The 23,518-nt window shown below is 40.1% G+C and overlaps 1 protein-coding gene across 10 annotated transcripts in view; it reads left to right on the top strand.

Annotated features, from left to right (window-relative positions):
- FOXP1 (forkhead box P1) overlaps positions 1-23,518 on the top strand; it is a 577,255-nt gene that overhangs the window by 12,728 nt on the left and 541,009 nt on the right. The window lies entirely within an intron of this gene.

Raw genomic sequence — 23,518 nt, 5'->3', positions numbered from 1 at the left:
TAAAGAAAGAGTGATTGAAGTCTGTAAAAGAAGAAAATCAGATCAAAGCCCGCTATGATGTTATCTAAAAAAAAAAAAATGCGTTGTAAAAATGATTCTCTTGAAAGCAAAGACTCCCACCCTGGCTTGCACCGTGCGTGTTCTGCCATTTTCCTGTCTGCTGTCCTCTTGTCCATCCATGTTGGCTTTTACCAGCAATACCATCTGCTGTTGCAGCAGTGGCCTTCTCTGTGGTAAGGCAGGCCAATTGGGTCAACTTTTGTGATCTGGCAGATGTCCACTGGGAGCTCAGATGAGGCCAAGCTCTTTTTTATGTGTGTCTAAAGCCAAGATTTCAACTTGGTGAAAGGCTGTGGAATTTATTTCCCAAAGCGCTGCCCAAACTCGGTTCTTCTTTTCTTCAGCTGCCTCCTTGGGCTGAGATGATTGTTTAATGCTCTTAATTATGTTGGATCCCTCTGTATTTTCGAACACCTGTGCGTAATTCAGATCATGGGTGGTCACAGAGCCTGGCTCACCAAACAGCTTCTCTTTCAGAATGGGAAATCCCAAGGAGCCTGGCCATGCATCGTGTGTGAGGGGGCTGAGGAGAGGCTTAAAGAAGATGAAACGTTTCCCTTGAACTTTTATTGTGCCATGTAAAAGATCTTTAGTCCTTGGGTTGGGGAGAATCTTACAATGAATACCTCAGAAATAATGTCTTAAAAAATCTCTCATTCCCTGCTGGTGGGAATGCAAAATAGTACAGCCACTTTGGAAGAGGGTTTGGTGGTTTCTTATAAAACAAAACATACTCTTACCATAGGATCCTGCAATCGCACTCCATGGTATTTACCCAAAGGAGTTGAAAACTTACGTCCACACAAAAACCTGCACACAAACGTTTATAGCAGCTTTATTCATAATTGCCAAAACTTGGAAGCAACCAAGATGTCCTTCAGTGCGTTAATGGATAAGCAATAACCATGGTACATCTAGACAATGAAATATTATTCAGCACTAAGAAGAAATGAACTGTAAAGCCATGAAAAGACATGGAGGAATCTTAAGTGCATATTACTAAATGAAAGAAGCCAATCTATAAAGGCTACATACTGTATGATTCCAACTATATGATGTTCTGGAAAAGGTAAAACTGTGGAGATGGTAAAAAGATCTGTGGTTGTCAGGGACTGGGGAGAGAGGGATAAATAGGTGGAGCACAGAGGAGTTTTAGGGTAGTGAAAATACTCCATATGATACCATGGTGGTGGATACATGTCATTGTACATTTATCTAAACCCGTAAAATGTACAACACCAAGAGTGAACTATAATGTAATGTAAACTGTGGACTTTGGGTGATTATGATATGTCAGGACAACTGCATCAGTTGCAACAAACATAGCACCCTGGTGGGATGTTGATAATGGGAGAGGCTATATGTGTGTTGGGGGAAATCTCTGTACCTTCCCCTTAATTTTGCTGTAAACCTTAAGCTACTCTAAGAAATAAAATGTTAATGAAAAAATATTCCTGGATTGTAAGATCTCCATAACCGTTATCCATATCTGTATCTTAAAAAAATATATAGTCTTTTTTTCTCTTTACCCATGCCACATGAGCATTCAAGTTTCCACAGGGAACAAGGAAGCAGGCAGGGGCCAATTTGCTTTTGAGACTTAGAGTATTAGTGGAGGAACTTTTTGGACTGCCCTGATCCCCAGAGAGGGGACCTGTGAGAGCTATAGAGGACCTCAGTGATGATTCTATCCAAGCCACCCCTTTGTCCATGAGGAGACTATGTTCAGAGAGGCGCCATGGTTTTTGCTGAGTGAGATAGCCACTGGGAGCAAATCCACCCTTGCTCCCCACAATAATATCCGTATCTTATGTCTACATGTACATACTCATGTGAGTGTAGGTATCTATACTGGCATATACATGTGAGTGTATATATCTAAGTGTATGTGTATTCGTGTGTGTAGGTGTGTGTATGTATATGTATATGTATATATATGTATATCTATGTGTATATATATGTGTATATATATATGTATGTATATATATATATGTGTGTATATATATATGTATGTGTGTATGTACGTGTATATATATATATATTTTTTTTGGTGAGGCAGATTAGCTGTGAGCTAACATCCATTACCAATCTTCCTCTTTTTGGTGAGGAAGATTGGCCCTGAGCTAACATCTGTGCCTATCTTCCTCTATTTTGTATATGGGGTGCTGCCACAGCGTGGCTTGATGAGTGGTGCATAAGTCCACGCCTGGGATCCGAACCTCTGAACCCCCAGGCTGCCAAAGCAGAGCACGTGAACTTAACCACTATACCACCAGGCCCGCCCCCGGTGTGTATAGATATATTTTAAAAGACAAAATATATAGATCATACTCCATATACTTTTTTTTTTTTACGTGTTTTTATTCCACACCATATCAAGAACACTTTTCTGTATCATAAACAGTCTTCTATACAATTGTTAATAATTACTTGGTCTTCCAGTGTATGCATTTATATTTTCTTCCACTGCAAAGAAACCCTATTTGAAGACAGCACTGTAAGGACCAAATTGTCTCTCTGATGTTTGTAACATCTTTGGGACCAAGGATATAATAGGCCTCTGGAGCTGTGAGTTTTTTCTCTGGATAATTATGCTACCTGTGTGTGTATATGTGTATGTGTGCATGTTTGGGGGGTATACATTTTATTATTGATGAAATAGGATAAGGTTGAGGATCTGGAATTGAGTTTTAGTGAGTGGTTCAGATTTTCCTAACACTTTGAGTGCAGCCCATCATATCATCCCTCCATGAAATCCACTAGTGACACGTGTGTCTTGCTTTTCCATGGGCTCTGACAATCATACTGACCCCATTTTGGTTTGCAGGTTGGAGCATATCTTAGGGGTGAGGTGAAGAAGTGCTTGCTTTGTGCATTAAATATCAATTTTTGAGAATCTGGAACAACCAAGCCAGGTAACATAGAGTGTAAATAGCCTGTGAAACAAGTTCTCTATAAAAAAGTCGAAATAATGTACAAGTTTTCTGAAGCTTTTGAAAATTCAGAGAACAAACGAAAAATGGGAGTGGACCAGCTTCATGAATTGTGGGGCCTAGTACAAAATTAAAATGTGGGGTTCCTCGTTAAATATTAAGAATTTCAAGATGGTGACAGCAGAGCATTAAACCAAGTTCGGGGCCTTTCTGAGCACAAATCACACACCCATGAAGCTGACCCCGTTTGGGGTTCACAAACTGTCTTGAAAGGCTTTGCTTCTTTGCACCAAGGTTTCCTCCCCTGCAGAACAGGAGGACTGGGCTGAGGCCCTCCTATGCCACTCTCACTCGGTGGTCTTGGCTTTCTCTCTATTACTGAATCCAAATTGGACTGCAGATTCCTTTTAAAGCACATTCCTCTTCCTGGTTTGTAAGATTCATTGAGTGTAAAATATTGGTCATCTGGACTAGGTGTTCTCTGCAGACATTCTGCAAGGTCCTGTGAGGGAAGCTAATCCTGTTCATGCTTGCTCTTTCTTTCCCTTCTATAACTCTTCTCCCAGGATCTTGCTGCTTTGGCTGTACCTTCTGTCCCTGTCACCTTCATTGCTCTTCATTGTCACCTGCTCTTGGCTTCATTCTAGAAGAGGCTGGCTGGACCTAAAATTGGAAGCCAGCCTCAGAAAACAGCTTCTGCTCTTTTCCTCCTTTCATCCCGAAGTGTTCATTATTAAACAAACAGATTCTCTCTGGAGGGGCACTAGTTGATTCACTGCCTTCAGGAATTGCAAGCTAACCAGGTCCCATGTCACGGAGACGTGGTTGGCCCAAGCCACACAAAATGCAATCATTTTAGGGGATGTTGGACTTCTGCGTTGGACAGTCGGGACACCCTCGTTGATGAAGGTAAAATGAGCTTCTCTAAGATGGTTCAAGGCCAACAGAGTTTGAAGAAAAGAAGGGATTTTTTTTTTTTTTTGTAGTACCAAGTTTTAGAATTTTAACATAATTGGATGATTCTGGAATGTTTCACCTTGGGCCAGGTAGTTTTTCTTTTCTCCTGAAATGAATACTGATTCTCTGCTCCTTAGTAGCTTCAGCATCCTGAGCAAGGGGCTGAGTCTTTGAGACTCAGTTTATCTTAGGGGCAGTGATAGTGCCTGGTGTTTGGGTTGACGGGAGTCATAGCTGAGCAAATATATGCAAAGCACTTAAACACTTGATTTTTGGTGACTATTTATTATTAATAAGGATGATTCCTGTTGCCTAAATTTGTGTTTTATGAGAACAAGGTCTTGGCAGTTCATTCTCTCCTTTCTCTTTACTTTTTTTTTTTTTTTCATGAGGAAGACTGGCCCTGAGCTAATAACATCTGTGCCCATCTTCCTCTATTTTGTATGTGGGTCGCCTGCCACGGCATGGCTCAACGAGCGGTGCGTAGATCCGCGCCTGGGATCCAAACCTGTGAACCCCAGGCCGCTGAAGCAGAGCACGCAAACTCAGCCACTATGCCACCAGGCCGGCCCCCACTCCTTTCTCTTTAGAATGGGTGATAACGAAAGTTAGGAAGGTTAAAAAACTTCTCTCCCATGCGTTCTTGCGTCATCCAACTTTCCCCACGTTTTTCTCCCCACTGGCCTCTTCTCTCCTTCCCCCTTCTGTCCAGCACAATAGCTCCTCCTGACACAAGGGCATGTGACAGTTTTGAGGGGGCTGTGAATGCCGGGAGGATGTTTTTTTGAGCTGACACAGAGGCCATTTCTGGGAGCCCAGGGAGAAGGTGTATGTGTGTTTTTCTGGGGAGGGATGTGATGAGTTTATTAGGAGCACCCCAGAGGCCAGGCTGGGGGAGGAACTTGTCATGTCTCCGTGGCCTTTTTAGGAAGCTAAGGATTGCCAGAAGCAGGTTAGCACCAGTGTCGGCCCACCGCCTTCAAGAGGATGCTCTTTCAGAATCAATTGAGGGTATGGGGCTTTTTCCACAGAGAAGAGTATTGACTTCCCCCCGCCCCCACAGGTGTGATATGGAATGAGGAAAGGAAGGAAAAGAAGTTATAGTGAATGATCCCCTGTCGGGCTCCTCTCCCTCAGACAGCCTCAGATTGTGAACGTCAGAGCGTTCCTATCTAGCTATTTACCAGATTGCTGTTGAATTGCCTTTTCACAACAACCTTAATTTTCACACTACAGGGACTGGAAATGATACTTTAGTTGGGTCAAACGTTAGACTACACAAGGGTTTTATAGTCAGGTTTGGGATTTGAATGTGTTTATGTAGTCTGTCTGTATTATTTTTCCCTGGCAAGGTGTCTGGTGTTTAGTTCCTAGGGGAACGAGTGAGCTGCTCAGGACAGCTCACTATTTGCAAACCAGTTATTAACTTGTAATCCACGCAAGGTTTTCAGTGTCTCTGTTTTTGCATCTCTGTCAGGGTAGTTGGAGAATGAACTGGCTGTGTGCTTGGCAGGTTGGGAAAAAGGACCGCACATGTACCAACTGTAATTCCCCACAGTGATCATGACCCATGTTAGGTGAGCTGTTTGCCATCCATTTAGCTACGTCTGTGATGAGTGTGTGTGGGGTGGCTTGATCCGAATTTTTAGCTGTCTCCATCGTGGTCGCTGAGGGGGCATGGGTATTCATGTACTTGTACATTTCTTAGTAATTATATAAAAGAGTGGAGAATTAAGTTATTTCCATGACCATCATGGAAGTAACACATGGATGCATTTGTTTATTTATTCACTCATTCATTTACTTATTCCTCATTTGTCCTACTCCTCACTCATTTGTTCATTTATTGACCCAACATTACTACTGGGTCGGGAAGCATTACTTCCTGATCCTACTATCCCCCTAGCTTATTTTTGGGCATCCTCGGTTAAGTATTCTCATACTACATCATTTAGACATCCAAATGTCATTATTCACAGAGATCTTTGTCAAGAAGCTTATGAGGTTCATCTAGTTCTACCTTTTATTTACTAAATGTATGGCCCCCCCCGAAGCAAGAGTCTTCTGTATGCATAGTTAGCATTTCTGGAACGAATATGGCTTTCAGTTGCTTTTTGACTACCAACACTGTGCTAGGGAGTGTACCAAGTATAAGCAGTGCCTTTTCTTTCTAGCATGGGCACTGAATTAAGACCTACAGATTGAATTTTCCATTAGTCCAGAAGGCAGGTGTCATCTTGAGAAATTCTTGATTTTAATTTCTTATTAAGGGTCTGTTTAGCTCCCCCCTCCCCCAAATATGTGTAGTTGGTGAAGACTCTCTTTTACACAATGAATTTTATACAATGAATTGGTAAAAATCAAAATAAAATATCTTAATAAGTTCCTATTAAAAAGGTACTGATATGGAATTGCTTTAATGCCCGCTCTATTCTTGGCATCTCCGGGGAAGGCTGCCCTTTGCGCAATGTTCAACAGCAGTCTGAAGTCCATGAAGCCGACATTTCTCATCCTTTGTTACCCCTAGTGCTGCATCAGGGACAGAGTGACAGAGACATTGGTGTCCACAGTCCCTAACCCTTTGGTGGATGATATGATTTCTTTCCTTCCCTCTTTTCAATGTTCATCCTCCCAAAACAGCATGGAACTAACTTCCCAAAAGGACTGGTTGCCCATTCATTGAAATATAAATTCCCACTTATAGATGAAAACAAAAGAAAACTCTGCAAAAGCCATTTACCTCTAGTGATAAAGAGTTTCATTAGTGCTAAGGACACGATCTAGGGGTGTGACACTGGTTTAGGGTGTATCCAGATCCTGATCCAGTGCAGCCATGGCTGTTAGTCACGCCATGGCTTGGTGGTTAAGGACGGTGACTCTTGATTTGGGCAGACTTGGGTTTAAAGAGGCTTTTTAACACTTGCTGGGTGACTTAAAGCCTATTAACCTTTCTAATTTACCTTCATCTTTCATAAACGTGTGTGTATATGTATAAAAGGACACAATACTGGAACTTACCTCATCCATTTGTTCTGTGGATTAAATGAGATAATCCACATAGAATGTGATGCATGGTGCCTGGCAAATATAGGAAGGAGCTTTATACGTGTGCATTCTTTTGATTATTGTAGCTATAGTGGTTAAAAGTCACATTAAATAGCTAAGATGGATAAAAGATACGGAACTTTACAAAGATCACTAAAAAGCGGAAGGAGGCACACCTCATGCCTGTGGAGTGAGTCGGAATCTCAGGTTAATTACCTTGTTGTCGTGTTTTGGGGTTTGTGTTGATTACATTGGTTTTGTCTCTTCGCTTTTGAATAAGCTCCTAAAGTATGGTTTTGTCGGGTGTTTTTATTTGCTTCTGAAATTGGTGCAGGTGCGGATAACAGGAAGTGAAACCTTAGGTGACCCGAGGGAGCCTCATTCAAATTGTGCCAAGCAGGTATAATATACAAGTGTTATGACCTTACTGATAATCTGGCATCCTCTGAGTATTCCACGTGCCATGTGGATTACAGAGAGTGAAGTCATACGGCAGTTTGGCACCAACTTGCCCGGCTCCTTAGGAAGGGTGAGAGAGAGGGAAGCCCAAGCCCTCATTCTGGGGGACGGCGTTGAAGCTCGGCTTCACTTGTCCAGAGGCACGGGATTGTAGTTGCTATTGTGTCCATTGGCGTTTCATGTTATCTTTGAGGCTATACCTCTTGGGTGCAGGGAAGGTATCTTTAATAAATTAATTGGCACCATGTCTCCGAAATGAAAAAAATCTCCTCTGGGTTTGAGACCATGTCACATAGTGCTGCATATTCTGACATGTAGAAAAATTTGAAAATTGAAGACCTGTGGCTAGAATACCAAGTTTTCCAGATGTTCAACTATTTAGATAACCCAATAGTTATGTCTAAAGAAAGTGTTGTCTTTAAGGTTTAATTTCCTTCTCTGTTCTGGGGGATTTAGGGAGATACCTGCTTGCCTTGCCTGTGTGGTGGGGAAGGTCTCTCTTTGTCTTTGGCAAAATGCTCGTCTTTACAGATAGTGAGCCCTTAGACGTGAATTGAGTTGAATGAAATTTGCCTGGCATGGCCCAGCATCCTGGAAGAGCCACTCCACATGCATTTCGTTGTTGAGCCGGAAGCAGGACGTGCATCTATGTGTAAGATGCCCATCCATTTCCTGCTTTTGGTAAGAGAGCATCTCAGGTAATTTGCCTGACTCTGTGGAGCAGCTGGAACTTTTCTTCTTGTTCACCTTGGTTCTTCCCAGCCACTCTCCAGCCACACTCACAAACACACGCACTCCTCCATGGTTTGTTCCCGCCGCATCTCACATGGCCAGCCTGGCTCGTTTATTCATTTCCCCAACCTCACTCCATTCACATCCCATATTTTCCAGAAAAAGGCACTTTCCAGAGGCACAATTCTTCTCTTCCCATTGCTCCTAAAGGAAGGGATGGGATTCGGTGGCGGTGGGAATTACTTGAATGGGAGGGAATACCAAATAAAAGAAGGAGAAATAAAGACAAAGGAATCGACCCAGGAGGTCCAGATCACATCTCTGTGGGGCCCATAAGTCATTGTTCAACTTCCTATTTGAGGAACACTCAACTCCACCAATAGAAAAACCAAATTATTGCGTTACTGACATGCATGGTCTCTGAACCAGACAGAACAAGATTGAGTCTCAGTGTGGTCTCTTAGTATTTGGGTGATCTTGGCTAGGTTTCTTAGTCTCGGTTTGCTTTTGTGTAAAATGGTTTGGTGATGATAATATGAACCTATTAGAGATGTTGTGATGATAATTCACATGATGCCCAATGTCTGGCACATCTAAAACCTTCAATAAAAGGTACATAATATTAGCCCCTGTTATTCTAATGCCTGGAGGCAGTGGTTTCATTGTGCCTAGTCAAGAATCTAACCTAACGCATAGTGCAGTGGATATTGCATCAGACAGTCTGGTTCAAATTCTTAGCCTTGCCACTTATGAGCCATGTGACCTTGGACAAGTTATTAAACATTTCTGTGGTTCAGTTTTCTTACCAACAAAATAGTATGGTAGTACCTTCCACATAAGGCTGGTGGTGAGAATTAGATAAGTTAACGCTTGTAATTCACTTAGAACAGAGCAGGAAGTCTAGAACATGGGGAGCCCTCAGTTAAATCATGGGAGCTACTGTGGTTGTCCTGATTATGCCCATAATGATTATCATTACCCCTTCCCTATCCGGGCAGAAACAGCCATCGAGAGGACTTATGTAGAACTCTTGCAAATCCTTCCATTTCTTGACAGCTTGGAGGCAGACCCTCAAAACTGAGACCTGGTTAGAGAGTCTTGGTTTTACACCCAGACTCCTATCATCAGGCCTGAACATTTGGCCCTTTTTCCTCTTCGCCTGGGATGGAGCACGTGGAAGTCGTTTATAGCAGTTGGGCATCAGGCCTTGGCTTTGCAAGTGGAAGATGAAAAACGATAACTTGCTGTTTGCTATAACTTATTTGCATTTTCATTCTTTCTTTCTCCACCCCCCCCAAGGAGAAAGAAAAAAATGAAACTGAAGTGGGAATACATCTTGGTGATTTTCTAAGTTAGCAGAGTAGTGAATGAAAATACTTCCCAAGGCACATATTGGTGCCTGATGATGATGACTTGCATGGAGCAGACTGATTTGCAGCGAGTGTGTGTGGGACCACATGCAAGGGCTAGTCAGCAAATGCCAGCTCACCAGCAGCCAGAGCATTCAAAATGCTTAGTGTGTGCAGGCACTGTTGTAATGCTTTATACGTGTAATTCATTCTATCCTCACAACCACCTTATGAGGAAGGTACTTGCATCTCCATTTTATAGATGAGAAAACTGAGTTAGAGAGAGATTAAGAGCTTGTCCAGAGTCACCTAGCTAGATCTTTCCTATTTCACCTACAATATCATAGAGAATCATAGCAGGTCATGGTGGCAAGGACCTTGGCTGGTTCAACTGGCTTGTTTTTTTTTTGTAACAACTTTGAGATATAATTCACATATATAAATTCACCAATTTATAGTGTACTGACTTGTGGTTTTTAGTATATTCACACAGTTGTATAACCATCGACACAATCAATTTTAGAACATTTTTACCTCCCACAAAAGAAATCCCATATCCTTTAGCATCACATCCCTACCCTCCACTATTTCCTCCTAACTCCTTCAGCACTGGGCAACCACTAATCTGTTTTTTTGTTTCTATGCATTTGTCCATTCTGGACATTTCATATAAATGGAATCATACAATATGGGACCTTTCGTGTCTGGCTTCTTTCACTCAGTATAATGTTTCTTAAGATTTATCCATGTTGTAGCATGAACCAGTACATCATTCTTTTTTAGAGCTGAGTAATATTCCATTGTATAGACCACGTTTTGTTTATCCATTCATCCATTGATGAACACTTGACTTGTTTTACTTTTAGCTTTTATGATTAAGGCTACTATGAACATCCATATACCAGTTTTTGTGTTGACATATGTTTTCAGTTGTCCTGGGTATATACCTGAGTGTGAAATTGTTGCATCATATGGTACCTTCTTTGTTTAACCTTTTGAGGAACTGCCATTCTGGTTTTCAAGGCAGCTTACCATTTTACATTCCCACCGGCAATGTATGGGGTTCTAATTTCTTCACGTCTTCCCCAACACTTGTTATTATCTGTCTTTGTCATTAACTGTCTTGTTTTTGAAGTTAGGAAACCAAGCCTGGGTGGGTTTCAGTGACTTGCTTCAAGTACCACACCTGGTGGTATGAGCCAGGTTCCTCTCTAGGTATGGAAGATTTAAAGATGAAAAACACAGTCTTTATTATAGAAGCTCACTGTCTGTGGAGGAGTCAGAAACATTGTCACAGTGCATGGTGATGGTAGCTAAATGGTGACAAGGTATAATGGGCATACTTGGAGCAGAAACCTATCTCAAACCTTAAGAAACTGAAGATTATTTAGTGGCTCACATAAGTGAAAAGTCTGGTGGTAATAAGCTTCAGGTACAGATGAATCCAGGTGCTAAAACAGTGTTGTCAGGGGCTGGCTGTCTCTTTCTTTCTCTTGTCCTTTCTCTTTCATTGACTGCTTTATTCTTAGCCATCTCATTTCCTTTTGTGGGACTATGGCTACCAGCAGATCTAGGCTTATATTCTACCACGTAAGCATCTTCAACAGAACAGGAGTTTTTCTTTCTGCATAGTTCTAGCAGGAAGCTTACGTAAGTCTCTCATTGGCCCGGTAGGTTAATGTAACAGCCTTCCAACCAATTAGAGCCAATTGGCCGTCCTTGCTCCATTGCCTACCATGGAGCTTAGTGTGGGGAGGGGTCAGTTCCACCTGGACCACGGGAACTGAAAATGGATGAGGCATGATTCCCAAAGGGAAAGTCAAGATTCATTTTATAGAAGAATAAGAAATGATGTTTGCCTGGTAAAAACAGCAGTTGTCCATTCTACCAGTTAGGAAACTTTTATTCAAACATTACATAAATCCTTACTCAAACTGGCTTCAACAGTAAGGGAATGCATTAGCTCATTTAACTGGAAATTCAGAGGTAGGGTGGCCGTTAGGCGTAGCTGAATCCAGTGATGGTAGTTCTCAGTGATTCCCTGTCATTGCCTTGGAGGCAAAATGGCAGCAATTCCTGACTGCCACAATGTCTAGAGGGAGAGAGACACTGTCTGGTCCAGTTGCCATCTTTTAAAACTGAGACACTGCCTGCCCAGCAGCCTCCTCACAAATTTCCTGTCTGCTGTCTTAGCATGAATTGCCCATTCCCATGACCAGACAGATGTCGTTCCTTGATTGGCTTAGCCTGGGTTTCTAAACCAGTCATAATCATCATTCAGGCTCACTTCTCTGGGTATGGGTGGGGCTAGCTTTCCCTGAGGCTCATGGGTCTTGTGGGGGAAGGGTCATGTCTGAATCAGATGAAGGTTCCCTTCAGGAGGAAGATGAGGTTGGAGGTTGGGAATCCAGTTGGCCACGCCAAGCTTGCTTTGCCTAAAAGAAATACGGGTTTCCAGGGAGACACTGTGGGCAGGGGAAGTAGACATTTCAGGCTAAGGGAATAGTGTGGGCAAAGCCATTCTTTCCCAATAATGTGTATAAAATCGAAGGTACCTTGGGTATCCGTACCTTTTATTGAATAAAGGACGTGAAGAGTAGAAAGTGAGAGGCAAGGTTGGTGCTAGAACTTTCTCATCTCCTTCCTTCTCACTCTTCTGTGGAGGTGGGATGGGCAGTTGAATGTGGCTGGTCAGCCTCAGGGCTGCCTCCCTGCTGTGTCTCACAGCAGAGTAAGCCAAGCAGAAGGATTGCTTTTAGTTTTCATAGCTTTTGGCTGAAAGCTTTTTTCATGGCTTTAAGAACCATAAGTGCTGGCCGCCCCGTGGCTTAGCGGTTAAGTGCGTGCGCTCCGCTACTGGCGGCCCGGGTTTGGATCCCGGGCGCAAACCAACGCACCGCTTCTCTGGCCATGCTGAGGCCACATCCCACATACAGCAACTAGAAGGATGTGCAGCTATGACATACAACTATCTACTGGGGCTTTGGGGGAAAAAAAGGAGAAGGATTGGCAATAGATGTTAGCTCACAGCCGGTCTTCCTCAGCAAAACGAGGAGGATTAGCACGGATGTTAGCTCAGGGCTGATCTTCCTCACAAAAAAAAAAAAAAAAAGAACCGTAAGTGTGGGGTTGATATTTTGTGATGTGTGCCATAATTTAGGGATATAATGGACTTTTCACTTTTTTTAATAATCAGATATTTTTTCAGGGAAAGTGATAAGTTGACTGTTTGAGATGTGGAAGATAATATGGAGGCATGCCAACATTTGGGTATTTTTCCCTCAAACATACATCTTACTAATTCCAATTTTTTCTCTCTCATTCATGTAGTAAGCTAGTAATTCCCCAGTTATTTGTTCTGAAAGAACAAATGTGCGATATGCCCAACTTGGAGAATTGTGATTTTCTAAAGCTTCCTAGTATATCCCCCACCCATAAGAAAAGAGCTAATATTAGCATTTTTAGTGTATTTAAATCTAATCTTTTTTCCATTCGTATGAACAAACACATGTGGGTGAGATTAAACAGTTTCATTTCCTGCTTATTTTCATTTAACATTATATCATGAACATTTTTTGTATCATTAGATGTTCTCTGTAATCTTGATTTTTAAAGATTGCTACAATTCCTTTCTGTTTATAGTGTAGTTGATTTAAGTGTTCTCTTTTTGTTGGATATTTACATTGTTTCCAGTTTTTTGGTACTATAAATAATGCTGCAGTGAACATTCTAATACATAAATTCATTGGCATTTCTCATTATTTCTTTAGGGTAAATTCTATAAGTGGATTTACTGGATCAAAGGATGGTGAACATTGATGTTCTCTTGGCTGTGTCACCAATTTGTTTTCCATAAAAGGCTATGGCCGTTTCCACCTCCCTTGCAGCAAGCCAACACTGAATAAACTAACCCTCCCTCCTTCTTCTTATTGACAGTTTTCTAGATGAAAGATGATATAGAATTCTGATATACCATGTTATTCTTTCATAACTAATGAAATTGTACTTTCCACACCCTTTGGTTTTTGGCTATTCGTAGCACTTTTGTGTTTTACCTATTTGTATTCTATAGTGAGTTTAAAAGTATGGTGTTTGTATTGATATTATTCATTTATAAGGTATCTTTTTACATTATGGATTGTAATGTTTTTCCAAAATCTTCTTTTCCCTTTAAGTATTGTATATGAAGTATTTTGGGGGATAATTACCCGATCTTGATAAGTTCTTCGCCTTTTCATTTGTGCCTTCTGACTTTCTCCAAGACTTAGATTTTTCTTCTTAACACATTTTTTTCCTTTTAATTGCTTTTTAGTTTCTTCCTTTTCTTTCTTCTCTCCCTCCTCCTCTTTTTTCCTGTTTCTCTTCTTTTTTAAAAAAGTGTTTAACTCTTGGGGCTGGCCGGTAGCATAGTGGTGAAGTTCGCTCACTCTGCTTCGGCGGCCCAGGGTTCGCAAATTTGGATCCTGGGTGCAGGCCTGTGCACCACTTACCAAGCTCTGCTGTGGCAGGCGTCCCATATATAAAGTAGAGGAAGATGGGCACGGATGTTAGCCCAGGGCCAATCTTCCTCAGCAAAAAGAGGAGGATTGGCAACAGATGTTAGCTCAGGGCTAATCTTCCTCACCAAAAAACAAACAAACAAACAATGTTTAACTCTCAATCTGTCTTAATTTTATTTCAGTGAATGGACAAGGGTGTAAAGACAAAGGTTTCAGTGTATCAAGTGAGAATTGCTTGTTAAAAACATAAGTAACTTATGGTTCTAGAATTATTTATTGAATAATGCTTATACATTATTGATATAAAATGCTTCAGTGTACACTAAATTTTATTCTAAAATACATGTTTCTATGCTTCTTATTCTGTTTTGCAGAGAAGCAATATTATGCAGTAGTTATGTGCTTGGATTCTGGTATTAGGTTCCACCAATATAAGGTTTGTGGCCTTGGACAAGTTACTCTACAGCTCTGAACCATTGTTTTCTCATCCAAAAATGGCGATGATCATGGAACCATATAATGGGGACACTGGGGGAGGGGGGTAAATGAGATAATTATATAAGGGGGTGACCATTTATATCAGTTTGTTAGGGACAGTCCTGGTTTTACACCTGTTGTTCAAGAATCCTGTTTAGCTTAGCATTTGTCTCATATTTTTCATTTTATAACAAAGTATTATATATAGTAGACCTTTACTTTATATGGTATTTCCACCTCTGTATGGGCTCACCTTGTAATGTGTGAGATGCCTGTGTAGTGACCTCTGCAAGATGACCAGCAATAATCCCTTTCTTTTCTCCTAACCGTTTCTGGGTGCACCATCATTTTAACATCTCTATTTCAAGGAATCTGTGCTCTGGGGTGAATGGCTAGGGACCAGTAACTCCATCTGGTTAGTGGAGGTCAGGGGAAACATGGGAAATTTTGGGTTAGTTTGCATGAAATATATGGGAAATAGAGTCTGAGGAGTCATGCTGCAGAGTGTAAGGAAGTAGTCTGATTTTCTTGCTACAGTAGGTTTTATGGTTTTTTCACTTATTAAATGGTATAAATCTACCATTATTTATTTTTAACATTTGGTAAAGCTTTTAAACGTATATTTGTAATAAACCCTTCTGGCAACAATGAGCTTTAAAAAACCAGAACTTGTTTAATGAAATATTACATGACTGTTTTTCTATTTTCAAGAAAGTTGACCATGAACATTTACTTCCATAAAGTATTTTTGACATTTACCATCCACTGTGGGTCATAGTAAAATCATTGAACTTAGAAAAATCAGGGGATCCATTTGCTGAAGAAATATTGCATCTTTTTCAAAGTTAGTACTTATATTAAGGAGACTACGCCCATGCAGCTGCAGAAGGTACATGTATATTTTACTCTCTGAAGCATGACTTTTCATTTAGATCAAGTGACTTTTTCTAAATTAATCTCACTCATGTTGGAGTCCAAGTTTTCTTTAGCACATACAAAAAGTGAATTGATAACTGTTATATTGTTGTACTTGCACAGAACTTCTTTCTTTTTTTTTTTTTTTTTAATTTTTATTTATTTATTTCCCCCAAAGCCCCAGTAGATAGTTGTATGTCATAGTTGCACATCCTTCTAGTTGCTGTATGTGGGACGTGGCCTCAGCATGGCTGGAGAAGTGGTGCGTCGGTGCGCGCCCGGGATCCGAACCCGGGCCGCCAGCAGCAGAGGGCGCGCACTTAACCGCTAAGCCACGGGGCCGGCCCCAGAACTTCTTTCTAAACAGTAAATGGGGGCCGGCCCCGTGGCTTAGCGGTTAGGTGCGCGCGCTCTGATGCTGGCGGCCCGGGTTCGGATCCTGGGAGCGCCCCGAGGCACCACTTCTCCGTCCAACGCGAGGCCGAGTCCCACGTACAGCAACTAGAAGGATGTGAACCTATGGCGTACAACTATCTACTGGGGCTTTGGGGGGAAAAACTGAATAAATAAAATCTTAAAAAAAAAAAAAAAAAAACAGTAAATGGTAGCATCAATTTCACATCAGTGTCATTGGATGCTTCAAATAGAAAATCAGTTAAGGTAATTCCAATAATAATTTGATTTATTTCCTATCCAATTCATGGAATCAAAGTAAAGCTTTTGGAATTTCATTCTGTTGAAGGTAAAACATCTAACATTGTTATAGATGATATTATAAATTCTGCTAAAAAATTTAACATTGAATATAAAATTATTTGTTTTTGCAGTGGTGATATAAGTGTGAATTTTGGTGGAGATGATATAAATATGAATTTTGGTGGAGATATAAATGTGAATTTTGGTGGAGAAAATATTGTAAAATCTATTTTTTACTAGATAAAGGAACCTGTGGAACAAATACATGAAAGTGATTGTGGTGAACACATATTTCATAATTGTGTCCAAACAGAAATATAAATCACTTGAATGGAAGCTGTAGATACCAACATCTATAAATATTCTTGTATGTACACAGATAACCAAATTACAAAAGTTTTTATGTTGAGGCTAATATTGGTTACAAACAAATATTTCAGCTATCAATTAGATTTTAGAATTATTTGAGACTTTGAGAAAATATTTTATAAGTCAATATAAGGGTTCCATTATGGTATTAAACTTTTGTAAATGAGTGCTCTAACTTTTGGTTGCATTTTGTTTAAAATCTGTTGGAAATGTTAATAACTCAAAAAATGGAGTGTAGACATAACATGCACACAACTTTTTAGGAGACTGTTAGCAAATTACAACTATTGGAAAAAAAAGATTGCAAGTAAAACATTATAATTTTAATTCCGGCAGAGGGCAGGGAGTAACTGAACAAATTAAATAATGAGAGCTCAAAAAGTGAACAAGTTTTAATTTTGAAATGCTATAACCGTACTTTGTAGTATTTCACCAGTGGGAGGTGGAGCGTCTATTTTACATCAGAGAATGTGAGTTCTGTACAGAAATGAAATGAAATTGATAAGACTTGCAATTTGGCAGTATCTATTTTTGGTCAAATAGTCCAAGGAATCATAAAGCAAACTTATTTATTTAACGAGTCTTGTTTTGTAAAAATATTTGTCAAGGAGAGCTACTCAGAATGGAGCTAAAAAGATGACCTGTGAAGATTTTTGGACTAAAATATTTACGCATTTCAATATAAAATAATGAAATTGAGAATATCCTGAATTTAGTGGAATTTGCTGTAGCTAAGAGGTACTTTAGTGCCCGTAGAGAGTGTATTTTCTCCATTAATATTATGGACCAGAGATATTGTCATTTGAAGGTGTCAGAAATTGATGTTTATCAGTCGTACAATACAAGTCTGAAGAATGTTGCGGGCAATTTTATGACAATAATAAAAATATTAAGACCAACGTTTTTCCTAACGTTCTTCCAGAAATTTATTGTTGATGTGGTAAAAAGACAGTTACAGCCAAGAAACTGGTTAAAGTAGAGGAATGTTTATTAAGAAAATTATCCTACTTGTATTATTGTAATGTCAGTCAATTACAAAAGAATCTTGAGTTAGGATGATAAATTAGCTGGTAACTAGATATAAAACTCTTGGCATATAGTAAGCACTCACGTGTTAGCTGTCGTTATAACTACATCAAAATTCTTATTTTCACTGATTTTTATGCCTAGTTCTTTGCCATTCCCGTGCTGTTTTAATTATTATGGCTTTATAATATGTTTAATATTAAATATTTCACAATCCTTATTACACTTTTAAAATTTATTTTTTGTGTGTTTTTAATTTTTTAACAATAATTTCCTTTTTCATTTCGATTGAAATTCAGAGTAAGTTACCTCAAAAGAATTGATATCTTTTCTATCCATCCAGGAAAATATTTTAATTATCCTTTTATTCAAATATTCTTTTTTGTTTCTTATGAAAATTTTGTAGTTATATGTCTGTACCTAGAAAAGACAGACAAATCCCATTCATATAATCTTTTTTTTTTTTTTTGTGAGGAAGATCAGCCCTGAGCTAACATCTATTACCAGTCTTCCTCCTTTTTTTTCCCCTCTCTCTTGCCAAAGTCCCAGTAGATAGTTGTATGTGATAGTTGCACATCCTGCTAGTTGCTGTATGTGGGACGCGGCCTCAGCATGGACGGACAAGCAGTGCATCGGTGCGCGCCCGGGATCCGAACCTGGGCCGCCAGTAGCGGAGCGCGCGCACTTAACTGCTAAGCCATGGGGCCGGGCCCCTATATAATCTTACTGATTATTTTTGGTATGTAGACAGTTCTATGTTTTTGTATATTTTATATTTGATCACCTTGTTGAACTCTCATTAGGGCTTATGTTTTTATTATTGCTGTTATATTTCAAAAAACAAAGAACATTTAACATCTCATTGGTAACAGTACTATCTCCTTTTTCCATATTTTTTTTCCTATTTTATTGCATTGATTTTGCCTTACAGAGCAATGATCAGTAATAGCGGCGGTAGTAATTAGTTCTTTATACGGTTCTCTTTTGAGCTGGACTTAATTCTCTCCAGGGCAGAACTTTGTCTTACTCCTCTCTGTATCTCCATGGGTTCTTCACACAAAGACAGGCATTTAGTAAAGGATGAATACATGTATTACTGAATATTGTTGCAGAGTTAGAATAAAATAAAGGTACTAAATGCTGAGTATTTAAACACTTCTGAGATGGAATGGTGTAGAGGTGATGCATTTGATGAGATAAATAATATAGAAAATCTTCAGGGGATTTGCTTTAATAGTATATTCTGTCCTTTGAATTCTTTCCATCTGAATTGTACCAGAAGCCCAGTTATGGATGGTAGAGATCCAAAGGTTTAAAAGTTTTATGTCTGGGCCGGCCCCGTGGCTTAGCGGTTAAGTGCGTGCACTCCGATGCAGGTGGCCCGGGTTCGGATCCCGGGCGCGCACAGACGCGCTGCTTCTCCAGCCATGCTGAGGCCGTGTCCCACATACAGCAACTAGAAGAATGTGCAACTATGACATACAACTATCTACTGGGGCTTTGGGGGGAAAATAAATAAATAAATAAAATTATTAAAAAAAAAAAAGTTTTATGTCTGAGGGAATTTCATTGCATCACAGTGTATAATCAGCTCCACATATGTAGCAATGATTCCTTCTCTATTTTTTATATTTTTCCTCAAAACAATTATAATTGATTTTTGAATGGAAGTACAAAATTTCATTTAAACAAGTAACTAAAGGTAGAATATTTGTTTTGTATGTCAGAAATGTGTATACTGAACCTAAACTATAACTTGAGGAACCTAGAGACATTATGCATGTGAATCGTGGCTGTAACCTTTGTCATATGTCTGTCTAGGCCATTGCCACATTTATTACTTTGGTTTTTGTTATGCTTGTAAGGTTTTCCTTTGACTGGGGAAATGCCACTCACCAAAGAGGAAAATAATACTCCGTGCCCTACTCTTGCATTTGAGTAATCCCAGAAGTATTTTTGGGGAAAGATAGTTATATGTTGTGTTCAGAATCAACAAATAAAAATATCCTATAATTTGTCATTTTGTTTTATAGCACACCTTACTCGTATAAATGTCTTGACATTTTATAGAATGTTTTTGTGGATAAAGCCTGATAGTTTTATGCTGTAGCAATTGTTTCCTTTGGAAAAATTTATATTTACTCCTTTGAGAGTTTAAGCTAGAACACGTACGCCAAACTCAACACTCAAGCTATCCATTTGAGGCATTATTCTTCTCAGAATCTCATTCTGAAGTGCATAAATATTAGAGAAAACAGCTTTCTCAATATTTGTTGGTAATATTTTTGAAGTGAGCATGAGTTTTTGTGTTTCTTGTTATATAATTTGTCTCTTGAGAAAAGCCTAACACTGAAGTCTGGGAGGAAACACACTAACAATGGTGGCTCATCATGGAGCCACCTATGGCTCCTATTCAGGAGCCGCAAAGAGAGTGCATTCTGTTTGAAGGGGGCCTGGAAGCTGCAGTTGCATAGCAAGCTGCTGCTTTTGCTTCAGCGGTGTGGTATAGAGTGGTAAAAATACAGTGAATACAGATAGCTAGACAAATGCACTTCTTTACCTGGTCCCTGAATGTATGAACTGCTGTCTGGGACTGATCATTATGGTCTGAACCAAAAATTCAAGATAGGTTAATGAAAATGGAGTGTTTGTTCCCATAAGTGGGATACTTATGGGTTTATAGAAGCAGAATCTATTTTCCTCTCTTCCTAATCATTTTCTTTTTTCCACAAGTTAAGTTAAGCACTCTATGCACGTATTTCTGTGGTTTTGCTTTTTATTCATTGGATATTAATTTATTTAAAAAATATATTTAATGGGTACCTAAATAGAACTTCTGTGCCTGGCATTGTTCTAATTGTTTTATAAAGAAGTATTAGCTCATGGAATTTATTTACCCCTCTCCCATGACTCACTGAGGTAAGTACTGCTGTTATCTTCACTTTACAGATGTGGAAACTGAGGCACAGAGAGGTTAAGTAATTTGTTAACTCAAGGTCAAACAGCCAGTAAGTCAAGTGGATGATAGGATTCAAACCCAGACAGTCTTGTTCAAGAGTTTGTGCTCTTAATCAGTTTATAATCAGTTTATTTAGGCAGAAGTCGGGGGTCATGGGGAATGGAGAGAGCTTAGGCCCTGCAAGGCCCCCCTTTTGCACCATCACTGACACTAATGATGTGGCTACTTCTGAACAATAAGCTGTGTTAAGGGCCAGAGGTGGGAGGGCAAGGGTGGAGCATTCTTCTTGTGATTTATTTATGCTGTGTTGTTTTTTTATGCATTTATACAATGCACTTGTATTACAATTGTAGTATGGTTTTAAAAATTAAAGTTGTGTTTGAAAAAAAAATCTTTTGATGTATGCTTAGCTTCAGACTTTAGAAAGGTATGTTCTAAATATGAAGAGGCATAAAAAAATCAAAAGTTTACCAGAGAGCATTTTTTGGGGGGAGGAACTTCCACACTTGGAGTATTCTTTAATATAATTTACTATTTCTTCCATCTTAAAGGGCCTTCAGCAAGTTTCAGTTCATCTGAAGATTAAAAGTTATAGTCAAGTTGAGAAGGGATTTCATTGCCATTATTATATCTATAAGTTGTGAAATAAAATATTCTGGGTATGGATTGTGAAAATGTATTTGTTTTGGAATCTAAAAAAATGCATTGTTAGTACAGAAGTTAGAGACGAGAGAAAATAATGCAACTGAGTTGTCGCCGTGGAGGAAGCGCTAGGTAGGAGAGAAGGATACTTAATCCGTCACTCTTTCCGTTGTTAGCGCCAAGTGGTATAAGTTTAGTATGTTGCTAAGAGTTGAGCTGCATTATAGATAAAGTCAGTGCATAAATCTCATGAAGTTAAAATTAACCTTGAAAATCCAATATATAACCAACTTGTGGACCCTTAGCAGCTAAAAGTAAAAAATTAACTTCTTCAGTTAATACATCTTTGAGGCAGTAGAGTGTAGTGGTTAACTTGCCTGGGTTTGAGTTCCAGCCTGGCCTCTTACCAGCTGTGTGACCTTGGATAAGTTACTTAAACACTCTGTGTTAGTTTCTAAATTTGTAAAATGGGATGATTTACCTCCTTAGGTTCCTGTTTTGAATAAATAAGTCAATATAATACAAATAAAACACTTAGTACTTTTCACATAGCAAGCGCTGAGTAAATATTAGTGATTATTATTACTACTTGCTTTGTCTTTTCTTTTTTTGACTTTTGTCTCATTACTTGTGGGGAATTAAAGGCCAAGTCTAGTTTGAGGGGAGTAGGGAATGTAGAGGAAGGAATAAATAAAGGAGAATCGGAGGAGAGGGGCAAGAAAGTATGTTGAATTATTATAGCCTGTTACTTTCATGACACTATTTGGGAGAGAAATGATTTTATGTTCTCAACATGAAAATTTACAGTATGTGTGTATTTTTTAGTTTTAAGCTAGAGGTGGAAATCTTGCACTCATTGGTTGGTCAGCCTTCACTCAACATTAGCCTTTAATTTAATAGGGCCAATTTTTTTCAACATACACACTAATGGTGGTGAGCTGTGGTGTAAAATAATATGCGTCACCCACTTTCTCAAATGTGTATTTACACATGGGTGTGCCCTCCATGCTGGAATTTATATCTCTTCCAAACAGTGAAGCACCATTGAGAGGCCCCAGCAGGAGAGGAAGAGCCGAGTTGCCTCATCTTCTCTCCCTGTTCACTTTTCCAAGCCGCCCTTTGGCCTCTTTCGAAATTGGCTGTTTGTACTAGCCCCTCCCCTGGGACTGGGCAAGGCGATTTGGTTTAAGAGGCCTTTTCTGATTTGAGGAAAAAACCTTAGATCTTTTCCTCCAGTGAACATGGATGTATACAACGGGGCTCAAACCTGTGCTGCCAAAGACCTCGTAAATATGGGAGGTGATGATGATCACCAAGGGGTTGAAAAGTCCAGCAGCTGTCCTCTTTCTCTCTGGACCGTGCTGGAATGTGCTAGAATGCTTAAAGGATTGCTGCTGATAAGCAGCCAACCAGGTGTTTGATTGAAGAGGGTGTTGGGTACTTTCAGAACTAATTCTCCACAAGAACTTCTTGTGTCTTGAACTCACATTCATCTCTGCCTCAGGCCCCAAGAGCAGCAACTTGCTTTTTGATGTTGCAGAAGGAAGAAGGTACATGTGTGGCCCCTTAACTGTGGCTCTGAGTGGCCTTTGCTGGGTAACTGGACTTCCTTGGTGGCATTCAGAGCCATTTATAAAGGATGTTGACCTGTGTGCACAGGAACACAGTGACCCGTGGAGAGCCCGTCTGGGCCTCGCCCTGGCCCCACCCCAGCCGTACACCTGGATAAGGCCTGAAATGTTTGTCTACCTGCCAGGCTCTCCTTTCCTCAAATAAAAAGTGTTTTCTTTGGGTTTCCACAAACCTGCTCTCCAACCCTGCACCGTTTGTGCCTTGAGCTAGTTGCTGGAGGCTGCTCTGGTTACGTTTTGGTCAGCAGATTTGGAATCCTCACAGTGTCAAAACGCAGGGGCGAGGGTAAAAATCTAAACTGCCTGTGAGAGGAGTGTTGCCTCATCCGAATTGTTCTAGAAACCTGTAATTTTTAGTTGATGCAAAGCCCAGATATATTGAATTCCCCTTGAACCGTTTTGCCTTTGATAAGAGTTTTAGTTCCTAAAACTGACAGCAAAGACCAGTTGTGTTGGGATTCAGCCCTGAGTATTTATTCCTCGATTTTGCAATTTGTTTCGTCTTCGTGGCAAGCAATTTGCTCTTTCCCCCCTCTTGCTCTTTTACTCTCTCCCCACCCCTTCCTGTCTTGCTCTTTCTTCCTTTCTCCTTCTCTCTCTCTCTCTCCCCCTCCCTCCCTCTCTGTCTCTCTCTCTCTCTCTCTCTCTCTCTGCCTGCCTCTCTCTCTCTTTCGCTTTCTGTCCCTCCGCACGCCCCCGCCTCTGTGCCTCCCTTGCTCTCTCAACCTCTCTTTCTCTTTCCACCTCGCCATCTGTCTCTCATCTCTCT

This window comes from Ceratotherium simum, chromosome 5, assembly GCF_057802395.1.
Source record: "Ceratotherium simum simum isolate JZ-2026a chromosome 5, ASM5780239v1, whole genome shotgun sequence".
NCBI lineage: Eukaryota > Metazoa > Chordata > Mammalia > Perissodactyla > Rhinocerotidae > Ceratotherium > Ceratotherium simum.
Note: the sequence above shows the minus strand (reverse complement) of the source record. Positions and strands in the feature narration are given on the sequence as shown.